The sequence below is a fragment of the Chroicocephalus ridibundus genome, chromosome 3 (assembly GCF_963924245.1).
Source record: "Chroicocephalus ridibundus chromosome 3, bChrRid1.1, whole genome shotgun sequence".
NCBI lineage: Eukaryota > Metazoa > Chordata > Aves > Charadriiformes > Laridae > Chroicocephalus > Chroicocephalus ridibundus.
The window spans coordinates 22,928,921-22,945,264 of record NC_086286.1 but is presented as its reverse complement, the minus strand read 5'-3'; positions in this window follow the sequence as shown (position 1 = coordinate 22,945,264).

Sequence of the window (16,344 nt, the reverse complement as noted above, 5' to 3'; positions counted from 1 at the left end):
GAATCCTCACCATTGTCTGAGTGTGAATCACTGATACGAAGATTACCCTTTTTGAAACTGGATATCTTTGAGTGGGTTTTGTTGGCTTAATCCCTCAGACTGCTTTGTGCAACTTGAAACCCAGAGCTGTCATCTTTAGCCAAAATTTCAGCCATAACTTCCTCAGCTTTCACCCAATCATTTAAATCAGCGTTCATAATACTTAGAAAGATCAAGCCTTTCAGCATACCACAAGGCTTCTTCATACCACCTGGGATACTGGCAACATGTTTAATAAATATTTCATTTCATTTCATGGTGGAGAGTCTTCTTTTGTTTTGTTTTTTTTTTTTTTTCCGGGGGATTTACAGGGTACCCACAGCAGCACATTCCGCCACTGCGGTCACTTAGGTTTACAGCCTTAATAAAAGGATTTTTTTTTTTCTTTCTTGAAGTGCTATGGAGCCTTGTTAAACTAGAGCAATTACAGACACACAAGATAGGTGCTCTGGAAAGATCAAAGGCCCCCTGAAGACAGCTCTGTAGGATTCTGGAGCTCTCTTTGAAAAGCGCTCAGTTTACAAAGTAGAGATGTATAAAACCACGCATTAATAGCCCCCCCCGTTCAAATAATGCTAAAGGCCTGACATTAGTTAATATGGAATCCACTTTAGCCACTCTCTTTTCACATCAAACTTTGAACCACTCTGAAGGAACTCTCCTGGTATATCAGCCTGCTGTGGCACTGTGTGCATCTTGTTACGTGGGGTCTTGTGTGGAAAACTCCTTTTCTTACAGAGCAGCAGTCCTGTACTTTGCTGTTCTAAAACACCATGCATGGGCTACATGTGGTGGGCAGTCTTGACCTTTCATATTTCAGTCAGAAGTGTGTGTGTGTGTGGTGTATGAGAGGAAAGGAAGAAATTATGCTGTCCTTGTCCTTGAACTGAAACCTGTGTTCATCAGGGCAGTGGAGACAGGGATCACGGTAGAGGCAGATCCAATGAAAGGAAAAGGTGCTGCCTCCTCAAACAGGACCCTGTGCTGGAGCCTGTCCAGTGGCTGAGGAGTGTCTCGGAAGCATTATGCTATCCAAGGAGCTAGTAAGGGGGTACGGTACAGTCAGAAGTCTTAAGTCCTTTCCAGAATTCATAGACTTTATTCAGAAGGTGCGTCCATCAGCATGAGACAGATCTTGATAGCCCTGCTATGAGTGAACTGCACAAGGGGTACTGTTTTAAAATGTTGGTGTGTGCGCCAGCTGGGGGTGGGATGCCTGGGGAGTAATTCAGTGTTGAAGCACTAAACTTGCATCTCCCAGCTCACAGGAGAACATCCTGCCATCACGCTGTCTGCTCCTTCATCAGAAAAAGAAGGAAAGGAAGAAAAGGTATGAGTGCTTTCAGCTCCTTCCAGTGCGGTTGTGCTGCTGGATGTCAAAGATCATGAGCAGAGTGTGCTGTACTGACTCCAACAGCCAAAAGGGAAAGAATTGTACTGGAGGCTGGTCCCTTTTCTGCACGTTAACTGCAGACAGTTGTCCGAGCAGACTAAGCAGTGAGTGCCACGTACCCAGAGTGTCTGATGTGCACTGATGGAGTTTGTATACCTCCTGAAGTGGGTGGTTTGTGTGTAGGGGCCTTTCAAATTGCCATTCTCTGTTCTGGTGCCTCTGCTTACTCTTAGTTGATACAACACTTAAGGGCTTGACTCTGTGAGCCCTAAGTCAGCAGCTTAAGAGCATGCAGAGCCGAGCCCTAAGGTCAGGGACTTCTGTGGCTGTTAGAAGAGACTCCCTGGCCGACCTTTTGGTCTGTCCTGATGGCCTTCAGAAAACCAGTAGATCCTGTGCAGCTGGAAGCACTGTCATTGCCGTCGGAGTTCTGAAAGGTCTGTGTTTGCAAATGCCTGAATGATGAAAGTAAAACGGGTAACAGGAGAATCCCTGTTGTATTCATAACTTTTCTAAGCTGCAGGTGCATAAACATAAACATTTGAGATGTGCTGATGTCCTTTCTGTGCTCTTCAGTAAGTTAAACCTGTCAAAATTGAAACTGAAGTGAAAAGCTCCATTACGGAATTGAGACTGTTTCGTCTGTGCTAGTGTTTTTCTCTCATTCATGTTCTTTTTAAGTTCACAAATTCAGAAGATTTGCTTTTGATGCAGCAGTTAATAAACATCATTGTGATACTGATTTGTGGATAGCTGTTCGGGTTTTAGCCTAAAACTATGTATAAATTACCTTACAATACCTTGAAAAATGGCCTGATTAAAGAACTTCACTTTTCTATGATCACTGTCAATAAAATTTTCATGATAAAGATTGTCATTATACCAAAATAGTACAGTACTGAAAGGCTATCAGATAAAAGATGTGTTTTCTTTGAAGTCTTACAAGGATTCCTAAGTCTGTTATGATGCAGGATTTTTATCATAATGTGTTAGTTAGAAGGAATGACTAAAAAGAAAATAGCAGAAATAAATATGATGAGCTAATCTAAGAAAGGAAGCTGTATAATGTGTAAGAAAAGCCTCTGGAGATGGGTTATACCTGTGGGTAGTTGTTGCTGAGTATTTGCTGTGACCACTTGCAAGTGTTGCCCCTGTTTGCAGCGGCTGCAGGATTTTACCCATTTTTATCTCTCTCTCTTTATCTATCCCCCACCGTACTCTAATCAGCAGTGGCTGGAAAGCAGTTGCCATTTCCGTCCACTCAAATGTCCTATGGCAGGACTGAACTGTCCTGTGTTTTTTACAATTTTCTGTTCAGAGTTGCTTCTTTTTCTACCCTGGGAATCCATCACTTTCATAAAACTCCAGTTAGAGCTGCCTTTACTTACTGTGTGGCTTGCTTTTACAGTTCTTCCAAACCTATATTACCTTTTACTAAACCTGCAACGTATATCCCCTGTTCATTCTTGTTCTTATTTTTGCCCTGTGGGTCATATTGCTTACTTATCCTGTGCTGTCAGACCCTGAATAGCTTTTCTTTATTTATTCCTTTCTTACATTGTTGTGTTTTGTGTTATCTCTAACCTAAAATTCCTTGTCATTTACGATGAAAACTTGCAAAATGCAAACAGTTTACTTAGAGGATTAGAGTTGATGTGAAGGATTAATGCAGAGTTAAGGAATCTCCCTGCAAGATATTTGGATCAAATCCAACCTGCACGAGTTACCACAAGTTGTAGTGAGCAGAGAGAATGTACATTTTCACTGGTTTGGGTTTTTTTTGTGTATAATCACTCAAATCTTGAAATGGTTTTGTTTCAGGCAGGTTTGTAAATAAGTTTTTGGGGCTGAAGCACTACAGTCATTTTATTTCAGCATGCGCATCCAAGTGAATTTTACAATTGGTGCCTGAGCATTCAGGGAAAAGGGACTTGGAGCCGATAAGAAGTTAATGTTTGAAGTAGGAATGTCGGTGTGCCAGAGGGAATGTCTGTGTCCAGCCAGGAAGGGGAAACATCGTGACAGGACTTTTGTCCTCGCAATCGGCACAGCTCAAACACAAATAGAAAATCTGTTTCTGATCCATTTGTGGAATTGAACGACTTAATTCCCAACCTTTTTAAATACTGTTGAAAAGATGGTAATTAAGGCATCATATTGTGCTCATCGGTTCTCCATAGAAAAGTTAACCAGAATGAAAATCCTTAAAGGCACGTGTAAAATTACTGCTTGTGCACTATTCCTCTTATACACAGCAGTGCTGGCTGACGAGGTGAAAAATCCTGTGTGTAGCTGGGAATGAACTAGCTCAGAATGCCTGAGAAACCTTCTCTCTGGGAGCGAGGTGGCTGGACGGTGTGGGAAGAGTGGTGTGGGTTCTTTAAAGCCAATTTGCAGGTAAAAAGGTAGTTTCAAGTTCCTCATGTTAAGCAGTCATTTCCCCCAGACACTAGTACTAAATAGTACATTTCATACTGAGTAGCAAACGTTGGGGTAGTTGGAATATTCCAAAAATTAGAGCTCAAGGATTAAACCCTCTTGCTGGGCTAGCTGTAGAGCAGTCTGTGGTTCTGATATCTTTGTCTGTTGATCCAAATCTTTGATATAAAATGGAAAAAAAAAGATGAGCTTGAAAGCAATCAGGATCTCTGTTCATATGCTTTACATTAAATGCGTTCTAATTTCCTGTCATGTTTTTTGTAGCTTTGTAATCCTCTTTATTGTAAGATTAAGGTAGGCTTATGGGGCTGCACCACAGGGACATGTACCTGAATTTGCCCTGAAAAGAGTCAGTGAATGCAGTCAGGACTGCTCCATTACACTGGCTGGAGTGTGTTGAGGATCCGACCCAACTTTGGTATTTGGTGTAATGCTCAAGTAGGCTTTAGTGGCTTTTGCTCTGCCTTGTAATTTCTTTGCAGCATAATAAAAAGCTCTTTAGAACATTGCTACACAGATTAATATAGAAAGTGCTTGTGATACTTTTATACACAGGGAGTTTAATACTTGGATGCAAGAGCAAATTGATTGCAGGCAATCCTGTGCTTGAGTACCCAGGAGTGAAAGGAATGATTACAATAACCTCTGGGATTTCTTCTCAGAAGTGGTTCCTGAAAACACCCACACCCACGAAGTATTGGGCACAACAGAGTATTGTTTCCTTCTGATGTGGAATCACAGAAACATATTTTACTTTGGGAGGTGGGAGGGGTTGAGGGGGAGAGGAAACTCAAGAGACATTAATGTTTAATGTTTTTAATTTTGTAAAATGAACAACAAAAAAGGATATGGTTTGTGAGTGCCTCTGAGATTGTTTAAACTCTGGCAGCTTGCTGTCAGATGAGATGCTAAAAGCCAGGAAGGAAGAAACTGAGGGGCATACTGGGTAAACTGCTGCTGTCTCACCTTTGGCACCCCAATCTGATGGAAGAGTGAAATAATAGTGAAACAAATTTGGCATGCATTGCTGTGGTCTCCACGAAATGACTTGCGCCACCTTGAATTGTATCAGATGGGACCTTGAATTGCAGCCAGGCAGGTATATTTCTCTTATTTGTGGAGGGTTCTAGCTGTTACAGAGATCATTTTCCTGGCCAGCCCCTGGGATAAGGACTACATTAATTGTGCCTTTGCTTCACTTACCCTTTCCAGATTGCCCTCTTCTGCGCTGGCAGAGAACATGTCCGCGGCTGAGGGCTTCCAGGCAGACAATTCAGCATCTCTCAGGGATGGGGAGTAATTCACAGAGGACCTTAACCTGCTCAGCTTACCAAGGGTGCGTTAACCCCTAGTAAATATTGAAGAGAGTAATTCTAGTTATACAGGTTAGAGCAGTGTCTGTTTATACACTGCACAAAGGTGCTCAGGAAACACCACTGCTTTTCTGTGGCAGAGTCTGAAACTTTGGGGTGGGGGAGAGCGACAGATAATTTCAAGGGGAAGTAAATTCAGAAAAAAATTCAGTTTGGAATCTTACAGTTATTTTGTTTCAATAAAATATTTAAAGATAGGCCTTTGCTATTTTAAAATAGTAAATAGATAATAGCAATGTTGGTAGTTTAACATGGCATAAAATAAAAACAAAGCAAGAAAACAGAAGTGAGAATTACTGATTGTAAGAGAATTAAACAATTTTGCCTTTTGAAAATTTGGCATTGAAGCTTTTATTGTGAAGCTGAATTTTTGGCAGAAAAAAAATCTGCTGCTATTTCTTACTCCTCTTTGAGGCTGGCTGATTGCCTTAATTTGTAGGGTGTATGTGCTTAAAGTGCTCAGGTTGGTAGTATCCATCTGGTGTATACAACTCTCAGTGGTCAGGGCATTATAATATTGTGCCTCACTGGAGATATTCCTGGAAAGGGATATAGGAGTTACTCCGGCACAGCTCTGACACCGGTGAGACTGTGGCAAAGGAACAGATGTTACTGTAGGTGAATAATAATCTGCTGTTATGGGGAGCGGGGGGGTGAGCATACTACAAATGAACAACGCTGAGCTCATTTAGGTGTGTGCTGGTTTATACTGCACCTTCATTTGTGCCATCTCTTCTAGGCGCCGCCTTTGTTGCTTCTGTTGCGGTAGAGCCCAGAACCAAGACCAGGGCGCCCTGCAAGTCATTAAAACCTGCAAGAGACTTGGGAGGAAAGGAGCCTGTCTATTGATGGCTATCGGCTATGTGGAGGGGATCACATTTCCCAATGAAGAGCTTTCTGTGGGAGGGCGTCTGTAGCTTGGTGAGACCCTGACCCATTCACTCCTCAGAAACTCTGCAGGAATGTGAAAGATTTAAACTACTATGGCTCAAACTGTACTCACTTTTCCGTATCCCTCCCCTTTTGCTCTGGGCCCCACCTTTGCATCCAGAAGTTTGCTGGGACAGCCATTCCTGGGGGACAGTGGGGTGCAGAAAATATTTGTCATCCAGGACAGATTAATATAGGAATTCATGTTATCCCTCTGGCAAGTGCCCAGGAACATACAAAGGATAAAGCAATGCTGGCATTTGTTTTACAGTGGGCTAAGGATGGAGAAGCTCTGAAAGGTTGCCCAGAATAATGTGGGGAACATTCAGTGTAAAGAACTTATTTTATCTCTCTTTTCAAGATTACTGACTACTGCTTTTTTTTCTCCCATGAGTAAGTGGAAAAGCAGCAGGCTCATTACCTGCACAGTCTACTGCCTAACCCAGGGAAAGCACTGTCCCCAGCTGGGCCAAAACCAGCTTGCAGGAATAAAGACATTTCATTGGTTTTCTCATTCAAGTCCTGCTACAACAATATCTGCAGTCTTTGCATTCGATGACTGTTGAGGATGCTTTCATTTTATTTGATGATCTAGGTACCCTATATTGACAGCTGCTCACTGCAGCATTACTGAAGAGCTAGTGTGTGTTACGACAGGTCTTAATCGATAGGTGTATGTTTTTCAAGCAACGGGAGAACAGCTTAGATCCATAGAAGTGGGGTTTGAAAAAAATGCACCATGGTCCTATGAATCAGCTTAGTTCTAACTAGTTTAATTTAGAAAAAAGCCTCTTCAGCAAATGAAATGTTATGGCACCGTTCCCGGTTGGTCTCACTTGCCATACAGATTCTGAACGGCAGTGCAGGTCAGAAGTAGACCTGAACTTCCCAGTATGAGGGTGGCTGGTATTCAGCTGCTGCAGTGACAGGCAACAGGCAATAGGCAATCTGGAGCTGGGTTTTGGTTTGAAACCGTATGTCAAGTACCTTTCAAACTATATTTTAAAGTGAAGCAAAAGATGGGATCAAAAGGAACTCATTGTCAGCAACCATTAGACCTAAAATAAAACCTGCTGCTCCTGCTCTGTTGAATTTACAGGCATGTACTAGCATGTTAGCCTGCTGCTCTGCACTGTACCAACAAGCAGGCTGAATACCAAAATGCTGTAGTACGCTTTCTACTTCTTCGGCCACTTTGCTACTGAAGTTCTTAAGAACTTTACTTCCCTAGTCCCATCAGCTAATCTGACCGTTCTTGCAGCATGAACTCCAGGTACTGAGCACTGCAAAACTTACCGTATGGGTACATCAGCCTCTTCTCAATAAGCAGTGTCTGTTTAAAGATGATGCAGAGCATGACCAAAAATAGATAGAGGATAAACTTTGAAAAGTCCAGCTTATTGCCAGGTTCTTTTCCTTTAGAACTGACAGCTCTGAAGGGAAGAAGAAACTGGTGTAGACAGTGAAAGCCTGTAACAATGGCTCTGTTCAAAGTGTGTGACAGATCAAAGAAGTCATGAGCTGAGTGACAGCAGAGCTCTCCAGGAGAAAGGAGATCTTTCCCAGGCTGAAGAAGCTGGTTTCATCTCTCCTGCACTTGGCAGGAGACATTATGAGGCTTGTCAGTCCAGGTAGCTCCCTTTTAGGTAACACTTTTGTTTACTTGCTTTGGGTGGGGCATTGCCTTTCCTGAGTGAAAATCCACCCATGAAACACTTTCAGACCTATGGATCTTCCCCAAAGGACCCTGCAAGTACTCCTGATTCTCTTTCTGCAATAGCCTATTCAGATCTCCAGAATGAATCTCATAAATACAGAGCTGCATTAAGGCACAAATACTCTGTTGATTTAACAAGCCTATTGTTGTTGTTTTAGCCTAATCATGCTGTTTGGATGGGTTTACCTTGCAAGGGGCCTTATGTTATGTTTCCATTGTGGCCAGCTAAGCTTGCTTTGCTTTCCACTGATGTCGACCTATATTTAGTGTTTTGACTTTATGTGACCCTGACACCGTGTAGGGGGAGGTGGAGGGGAAAAAAGTATTGCTGATGGCTAATCCTATGCATTGCTCAGAGACTGCATCCACTCTAGCAACCTTTTTTCATGGTAATATTTTTTGTTATCAATAAAAGGATTAATTCTAGAAATCAAGCTCTTTGATTATGATAAGCATAATAAATATCTTAGACAAATTGCTATCCTTTTAAGAATATTAGTAAATGAAGACCTTTGCTCTCCTTGGCTAGGCTTGAGTCTGCTGGTACACGCATTCATACCATCTGCACTGTGTGCTAATACAACTCCTTGTTGTCTGGTCTTCCTGGGAATGCATTATATAGATTGCAGCTGGTTCAGAATGCAGCTGCCAGGGTCACGACTCACACTAAGATTAATCATTACGCCTGGGTTAGCTTCATTACTTCGACTACCCATTACATTTAGCAGAGATTATGAGATGTTGCTTTTAACTTACAAGGCTTGGACTAACACCTACTCACCTCAGCAACGTGTTTTTATGGTATGTTTCTCTTGGTAAGTCTCCTAGAGCAGCAGAGAGTCCCTCTAGATGCTGAGCTTTTCAGCTTGAGGAGAAAACCTTGCACGGTTACGTGTATGAAGTGGCATAGTGGGGGATTCTCACGTCTCTGGGTTCACTCCTCTGATGTGTACTGATTTCTTCCCAGGGCATAGTGTCAATGCAGAACTTCTTGCCAGAGAAAACAGTATGATGAAGAGAAGGATGAAAACATTGTCACCACCCCATTTATAATTAACCTTGCAATTTATCTAGTTCTCTGGATTCACTGCCAGGTATTTTGGGTCATAGCCATCCAAAGAAATGCGGTTTTGTAGCAAGGAAAGAGAGTTAGTGTGAGTACTTCCACTGCACATGAAACTAAGGTCATGAAACAATATGACATTTCCCAACAGAAGCCTACAACATAAATTCAGCTAACGGAAATGAACAGGAGTCTAACTCTACTACATTCCCTGAAGCTGAGCCTCTGAGGTCTTCTCAAGCATAAAGGGGAAAAAAGCCAAATATACAGAAGACGTTTGAAGGACAACTGACTAAATGTGCCTGTGGTATTCCACATCAGAGCTATGAAGAGGAAACTTGAGGTTACCTTTTTTATGTACATATGGTTTAGATTCCTGCCCCTAGGGTTGTGGCAAAAGCTATTGTTGCTAAAGGAAACCTGCTTGCTGATGTGTAGAGTAGAAAGTAAGAAAGAAATAATTTAAATTATTTTATGTGCTGTAGTTACTTTATAATGTTGTACAGGCTTCTGCCTCACCAAGCTGCTCAGTCCTGAATACAGTCAGAAAAAATATCACTATATCAGAGAGCCAGAGGGTCTGACAGCTACTGAGTAAAAAAACCCACCCTTGTTGAAGGGGAGAAACAAATTTTCAGAGGCTTCATTTGGCAGGGTATGGAGGGGTAGGGCTTGTTTTTCTGGTGAAAAAAGTTCTGCTTTCTAATGGGCATCACAGCCAGAGGTTAGTTGCTTGCCAATTTTGTGGAGAAGGTCAAACTTCCCTAAAAAGTGCCTTGTAGCAATGGGCTGGCTTTACCTGACATTGAAATTAAGCATTTAGCTGAGGTACTTACCCCACGAGTCTGCTTGCTCTTGGCAGCCTCTCCTGTCAATGATAGGAGAGACTCTTCCTCCTGGGGGTAGCTGTGCCAGCAGGTATGTTCAGCCGTACTATGCAGGTGTCTATTCCTCATCACGGATGTTGAGGTTTAGAAAAGAAGCACCTCGGGTTGGCAGCTAAGGCTGAGCCAGAGGAATCCAGCTTGCAATATAAATATAGTTTAGACCTATGAAAATTATGCACAGCAAAATCAGACCTGGGTTGTGTTCTCCTGATCAAGCACTTGAAAAGTACCAGGTGTAATGTACTGGTCTGAAGGCAGTTGGTGCAGAGAATGTAGAACAAGTGGAAGAACAGTGCTTTGCCCTTGTTAAATGGACACACCATGCACTTTGAGAGGTCCTCACGCTAAAGCCAAGAAGAGTCCCTTCAGCTGGCCAGGAGAGCTCTCAGGACTCACCTGTAGGGCTGCTTCATCACAAGGGTGGAGCTGCAGAAGCCAATCAGGCATGGGGCTAAACTACAAAACCTGGGGGAGTACTACCATGTGTCTGGTTAGGGACTGGTCTTTACACCCTACCTCAAGGTCAACTCAGATACTAAGTGCAGGAGAGGAAAGAGGATTTTCAGGAGGTGAGTGTGTAATGGAGCTCTGCTCCCTTGTGATTTCTCAAATATTTGTTGGTAATCAAGGGATAGCCCTTGAGAGAAGAGGGTCAAAAACAGCTCTGCCAGTATGCTTGTTGAAGATGAGTGTTGTCTTATGTGAGTTTTGCAATTTAAGGTGTGGTAGTTGGGGAGTAGACTCAGTGACTCAGGGGTCCTTTCTGTGTCCTGTATCCTATTATCTTAAATTCTTATGTGTTTTTTTTTTTTAAAGTTCTCAAAATGATCTTGTTGTGCACGACTAACACTTAGTCATACGTTTTTGGATCAGAACTGTGTCATAAGCAGCTCCAGTAAGAACTGCAGGGCTTTTTGATATAACAACATTAGAAATGCTAAAGACTCTTTCATGCAATGCATCTGACTTTTAATATCTTTTTTTTCTAACTCAGTACTTCTTTTGATTTTAGTCCTTCCAATGTTTCATGTGTTTCTGTGTGCCCCATAGCAGTTCCCTAGTCTTGCTGTATTGACCACTGTGTTTTATGCAGTGATGTAAAAGACTCTTTTGCTTTTAAAATAAAACAGTCCTCCTTCAAGAGATGTATGTATGGATGCTGAAAACATAGCTCCCATTAGTCATGTGTATACAGCCTTAATTCCCAGTGTTTCACTTCAGCTCAAACCTCCTGAAGCCTGGGTTTCTCTCTCCATGTTTAGTGGAAGATACTTCAGTTGAATCTCTCCTTCCTGAAGAAATGATAGTGTACGGAGTTCATACCAGTTGTTTTAGAAGCTAATATATGTATATATGTACGTATGTATAGGAGGCTTAAAGGTGGGATTGTGTGCAGTTAATCTCCACAAAACTATGTGTTAAGCGTTAAGTCTAAGTGCAGAGGTGAGGAGCAATGACCAGTAACTTACCCTGGTGCCTGAGGGATGCGTGCGGGAGGCCAGGCTGCAACTCCACTGTCGGTCAGCAGATTTCCATGGGATGAATCATATTCTACTCCAGATTCCTCTGAGATCTGCCCGTAAACCTGAAATTTATGGGAGGTGAATGTTTCTGGGGTGAACTACAAGCCTCTGCACCTGAAAAATCTTGGTGATAACCCGGTATCCTTCTGTATGTTTGAACCTCCTTGTTGCCTTTTTATAGCAGAGGAAGATCCTTTCCTTTTTGATGGCATGTTAGTTTTGTATGTTATTTACCATCTTGCTATTGTGCAGTCATAAATTAATAAAGCCACGGATTCGCACAGCCAAGACGCTGTGCACTTTGGCTTCTTTTAATGTGATCATTTTGGAGTCTGAAGAAGGGGTGATGTTTATTAGATGATGTTTCTTTAAATCCCTTACGATTCAGATTTTCAGCTTGGTCCCCACCAGACCTCTTTGTAGGTCACTTATGTGCAATACCCTGGTTGCACCCATGACTTGGAGATGTCTGTATTCAAGTGACCTAAATTGCATTGAGGGAAGGAGGGAAGGGATTGGGGGATGGTGGCAACCAGTCTGTCTGAAAATTCGAGAAAACGCAGTTCTCTTTCATGGAGAAATTAATTCAGAATCAAACTCATTTAAGAAATTCCCAAAATATAAAGGAATAGATCAATTTAGTCAGGAAATAGTGTTCGTGTAGCAGTTAAGAGTGTGGACAGAAGTAAGAATGCGATTAAGGGTATGGCTGCAAAATATGGAGGCAAAAGAGGCTTTGCAGGAAGATGTCTGGCACTGGATGATCCACTAAATGAAATTAAAACGGCTGCATTGATATAAAGTTTATATGAGAGTGAAGGAATCTTCTGGAAGTGATGGTCCCATTAGCAAAGTGATATGCCTTTATTAACGTTATGCAGCTGCAATAATCTTAATGGAGCAATCTAGTGTTCTTCCCAAAGGAAGATCTTACCTCATTTATTAATTGTCTTTCTAGTAGTTATGAGTTCATCTGATCTTGGCTAAGTGTGCAGGCTGAAAATTTTGATGCTGCAGATAGGGTGCGGGTTTAATACAGGATGTTGGTCGCTGTGTTCTCCGCAAGGGTTTGTGCTGATCGACTTGTGTCTTGCTATATCTTTCCACCTGGCTTGACTACTGGCTGTGTAAATACTTGCTCTGCATTGCAGCCTGAATTAGTCACCTGTTACTAGTGTGCAAAGCAAGTGTTGTCATCTTTCAGATGCTGACAAGTGGCATTTAAATGTACCACTGTCAGGAGACATGAGAGATTAGGCTGCTGTGCACATTTCTGATGCTTCTTTTGGCGAGAAAGTGAGGTAATAATTAACAGAAAGCGAAGTGGGTACAGTTGTAGAAATCTCCCTCTTTGAACCTTGAGAAGGTGCTAATACTGACTGCAGTAATCAAATGTTTTTCTCTGACCTGTACAATCTTGCTATGCTTTTTTTTTTTTTTAGCAGAAAAGAGCGTAGTGGGAATAGGATTTCTCATTTCCCTCAAGACACCTGGTTAGAAAACAAAACAACGCCTGCCACCCCTGATTATATGGGAAGCACAGGCTGCTCTGTATGTTACAGAGGAATTTTAAGTGAAGCTTGTTGGGGGAAAAAACAGACAGCTCTCTTGGTGCAAGGTGGCATTTAGTAAACCACAGCAGTTTCTTTCCAATGTGGAGATGTCTTAGTGGGGACAGGCTGTGTTTCCTGGGAAGTGGTTTGAGGAGGAGGCCTCCTATGCCTGGGCAAGTCATTTGGGGCCAAGACTCACTGGAGATGTGAATAGAGGACCTTCACATCTTGTGCGTTGATAAACGAGTAGTCTCTCCTTGGTATGACTTATCCCCTTATTGTAGTAAAGGATGTACTTTAGGGATTGAGTGACTTCAGAGGCATAGGTCTGCAGGCTCTGAACCCCTCCCTGTCAGCTAGGGAGCTATTTTGGCTTTGAATCTTGATTTCCTCCCCCCGTTCCCCTGGCCTCAGGCCCCTCCAGCAGTGGTTTTGGATACCCATAGCAGAGGGCAGAATACCACCCAGTTAATTCTCTGGAGTATAGGTACTGCACAGCCTCCTGCTGGGGAGCTGAATGTATGGCTTATGCCCTAAAGCAAAGTGTATAATGCTTAGAGAACAGAGTGCAATTTCTTTCTTTTTTCTTTGCTGCTGGAATAAATTATCATGTTGAGTGCTGTGGTTTGGACTTATCCCTAGATGGGCATCACTAGTTATGTGCATTTAGCAAATAATATTATTAAGTTGAAAAGATGCCTCTTGAAAATTTTATGGATTTGCGACAGATGGAAAATAACAGCATTTGAGGACTTCTCATATATTGTTTTTTTTCAAGATTAACCCCAATGATGCTTGCTTCTCTACATCCTTCAGCATGGTTTTTGTAGGTCATACAATGCTGCTGTTTAGACATATGGGCATGTTAAATTTTTTAACGGAGCCTAATATGCAGCACACATGTGGTGAAAAAATCCAAGAGAAAAATAAAATGTCTCTGTCTCTAATATTCATTTAAGTCTTTGTCAGCAGAGAACCCTGGTCTTTGCATTTGTTTATGTGTCTGACACAATACCTCTATGTCCATGTACGATATTCAGTAGAAACATAAGGTGTTCTCAAGGTGTATTTATGAATGCCTGTGTCCAGTTGTTAACTTCCTCAAGAAATTTCTGCCTGCCAAAATGTGATGTGAGATCCAAGGGGGATAGACCCAAACCTAGAGGACCTGTAGGACATGAGTAAAAGCATCTTTGTTTCTCCATAGACTTAGACAACAGTACTTGTGCTGCATAGCTAAAGAACAAGTGAAGCTAGGAAGGTAAACTTGAGGGGCTGTTCTGGAGTGAAAGCTGGCTAGTGTTTACAGCTCTGTAATGGCTGTTGATGCTGTAGGAATTGTTAGTTGTGGAGGAAAGTATTTGTGGGTTCAGGACTCCATTCTTTTGCCCAACTGAAGAAAGAAGAAATCGGTAGTCTGCAAAATAATAGTTTATTTCTTTTCTTAGATATGCACTGGATGTAAAAGTTTTTGTAAAGTATATTTATGGTGTTCCTCAGTGCTGTGAGGGCAGAGTACATAATCATCAGCATATAAAGGAAAAAAAATAATCTGAAACATCCTGACTATTTGGAGAAATGATGACAAAGAAGTTTGTGCTGTTGATCCCCATCCATTTAGTTGCCATGAGTAGAATTTGGACAGAAGTTGGCTTAGGTCCAGGTTGCAGCAGAATTAAGCACTTATCCCTCCACAGACAACTGCTTGTTAAAGAAGCAGTGATGTTGGCTTTAATACTTGAGCATAAGTTCTATTTCTTTTGCTGACACTGCATGCAAACATTTTTTTTTCCTTTTCCCCTCCCCTCAGAATTGGGTACCCCATGACAGAAGGGGTCATGTAGCTTACTTCACTTGGCAGCAAAATTGCGTTAATCTCTTGAGCTTCCAAACTTTGTTTTATTTTTGTCCTGGAAATTCATATTATTTTTTCCCCCCTTGTTTTCTTTATTTTAATGAGCTTGCCTTTATCCGGATTTCTGAATATTTACAATGACAAACTGGAGCAACTCATGCAAAAGAGTCAAAGGGAAAAAGTAGTAGTAGAAAATTTTAAACTATTGTATTTCTGTAAAGTGGCCTTTTGTGAAACTTATACTACCATTCTCAAAAGCAGTTAAGTTGCTTAAGAGGTTTCAGATTGGCTGGCTGATCAATATCAAGTATTAGTAATGCTATATTAGCAAAGACCTGTGCTACACACTCAGGCCTTATTACCATGATGTCCATTTATTGATACTAACACTTGATCATATACAACAAATTACTTTGAAGTTATGTTTGATGAATGTTGTTCATATGTGTTATATGGCTTGATCTTGCAAACCTTTACTCATGAGGGTAGTCAATTGTCTTCAAAGATTTGCAAGAATGGCCCATATGCAATACAACCTCGATTATCTAAATGTCAGGGGAGACATTGAATAAGTTCATATAATCGACATTTTGAATAATGAGGAAATTTTCAGTGCAATTAATAGGTGTCAGGGGACACGACCATCTTTCAGATGACAGGGAGTTTTCAGAAAATTTAGATTTTGATAGCTGAGTTCCTAATGTATGTGCTACTGACAGACTGAAATTGCAGAACATCTGAAATGTGCCTATGTATTCCTTAATAGCCCTTCCCGTGGAATCAGCCGGAGTTCTATTTACTGTGGTATTGGCATCGCGGGTCAAATTGTCACAAGCATTTAGCTTAACACTGCAGTAACTCTGCTATTAAGGGTTAGATTCCGGGAACACAGTGTTAAATCAATATTGGAATTGTCTGAAGTAAAATATTATTTAGAAATACATCAGTTACTTTAAGAAAAAAATAATCCCATAAAACCATGAAAGTAAATAAAGTTTAAGGGAGGAAACTCCTGGAGGTAATGAAAGAGGAAAAGAGAAGTCCAGCCTTTTTTGTATGAATGTGGAAATACCTGAGGGAGCATCAGTTTGTGTCAGAATGACTCTCTGTAAACTTGGAGTTGGTTGGTCAAAGACAATCCAAAGCCCAAAATTCCTATTTTCTGACTCCCGTTCATCTCTGTGCAGCCAACAGAAGGTGCTGCGGTGGGAGGCACTAATTTCCTTCCTCCCCAGATGGCTGCACATGAGCACCCAGGGATGCATATGGCTCTGCTGGCTCCCTGGGCAGAGAGCACCGATGGTGTCTCTGATTGCCTGTCCTCAGGTCTGCACTGCCACTGTGTAAGCAGAGTTTATCTTTAACAGCTCTAACGAGTGATATGATCTTGCTAGCTTCTCAAACACTGATAGGCTGCAGAAGCAGAATTATGACTATCACAACTGATAGTATGCTGGGGATGTTTGAGTTTCCATCCTGAATCAAAATACTAATGTTTGTAGGAAGCCAAAACTGATGCATCAATTTATTTCGGCACAGAGATGAGCAATCGCTTGTTTCCTAGGAAACATG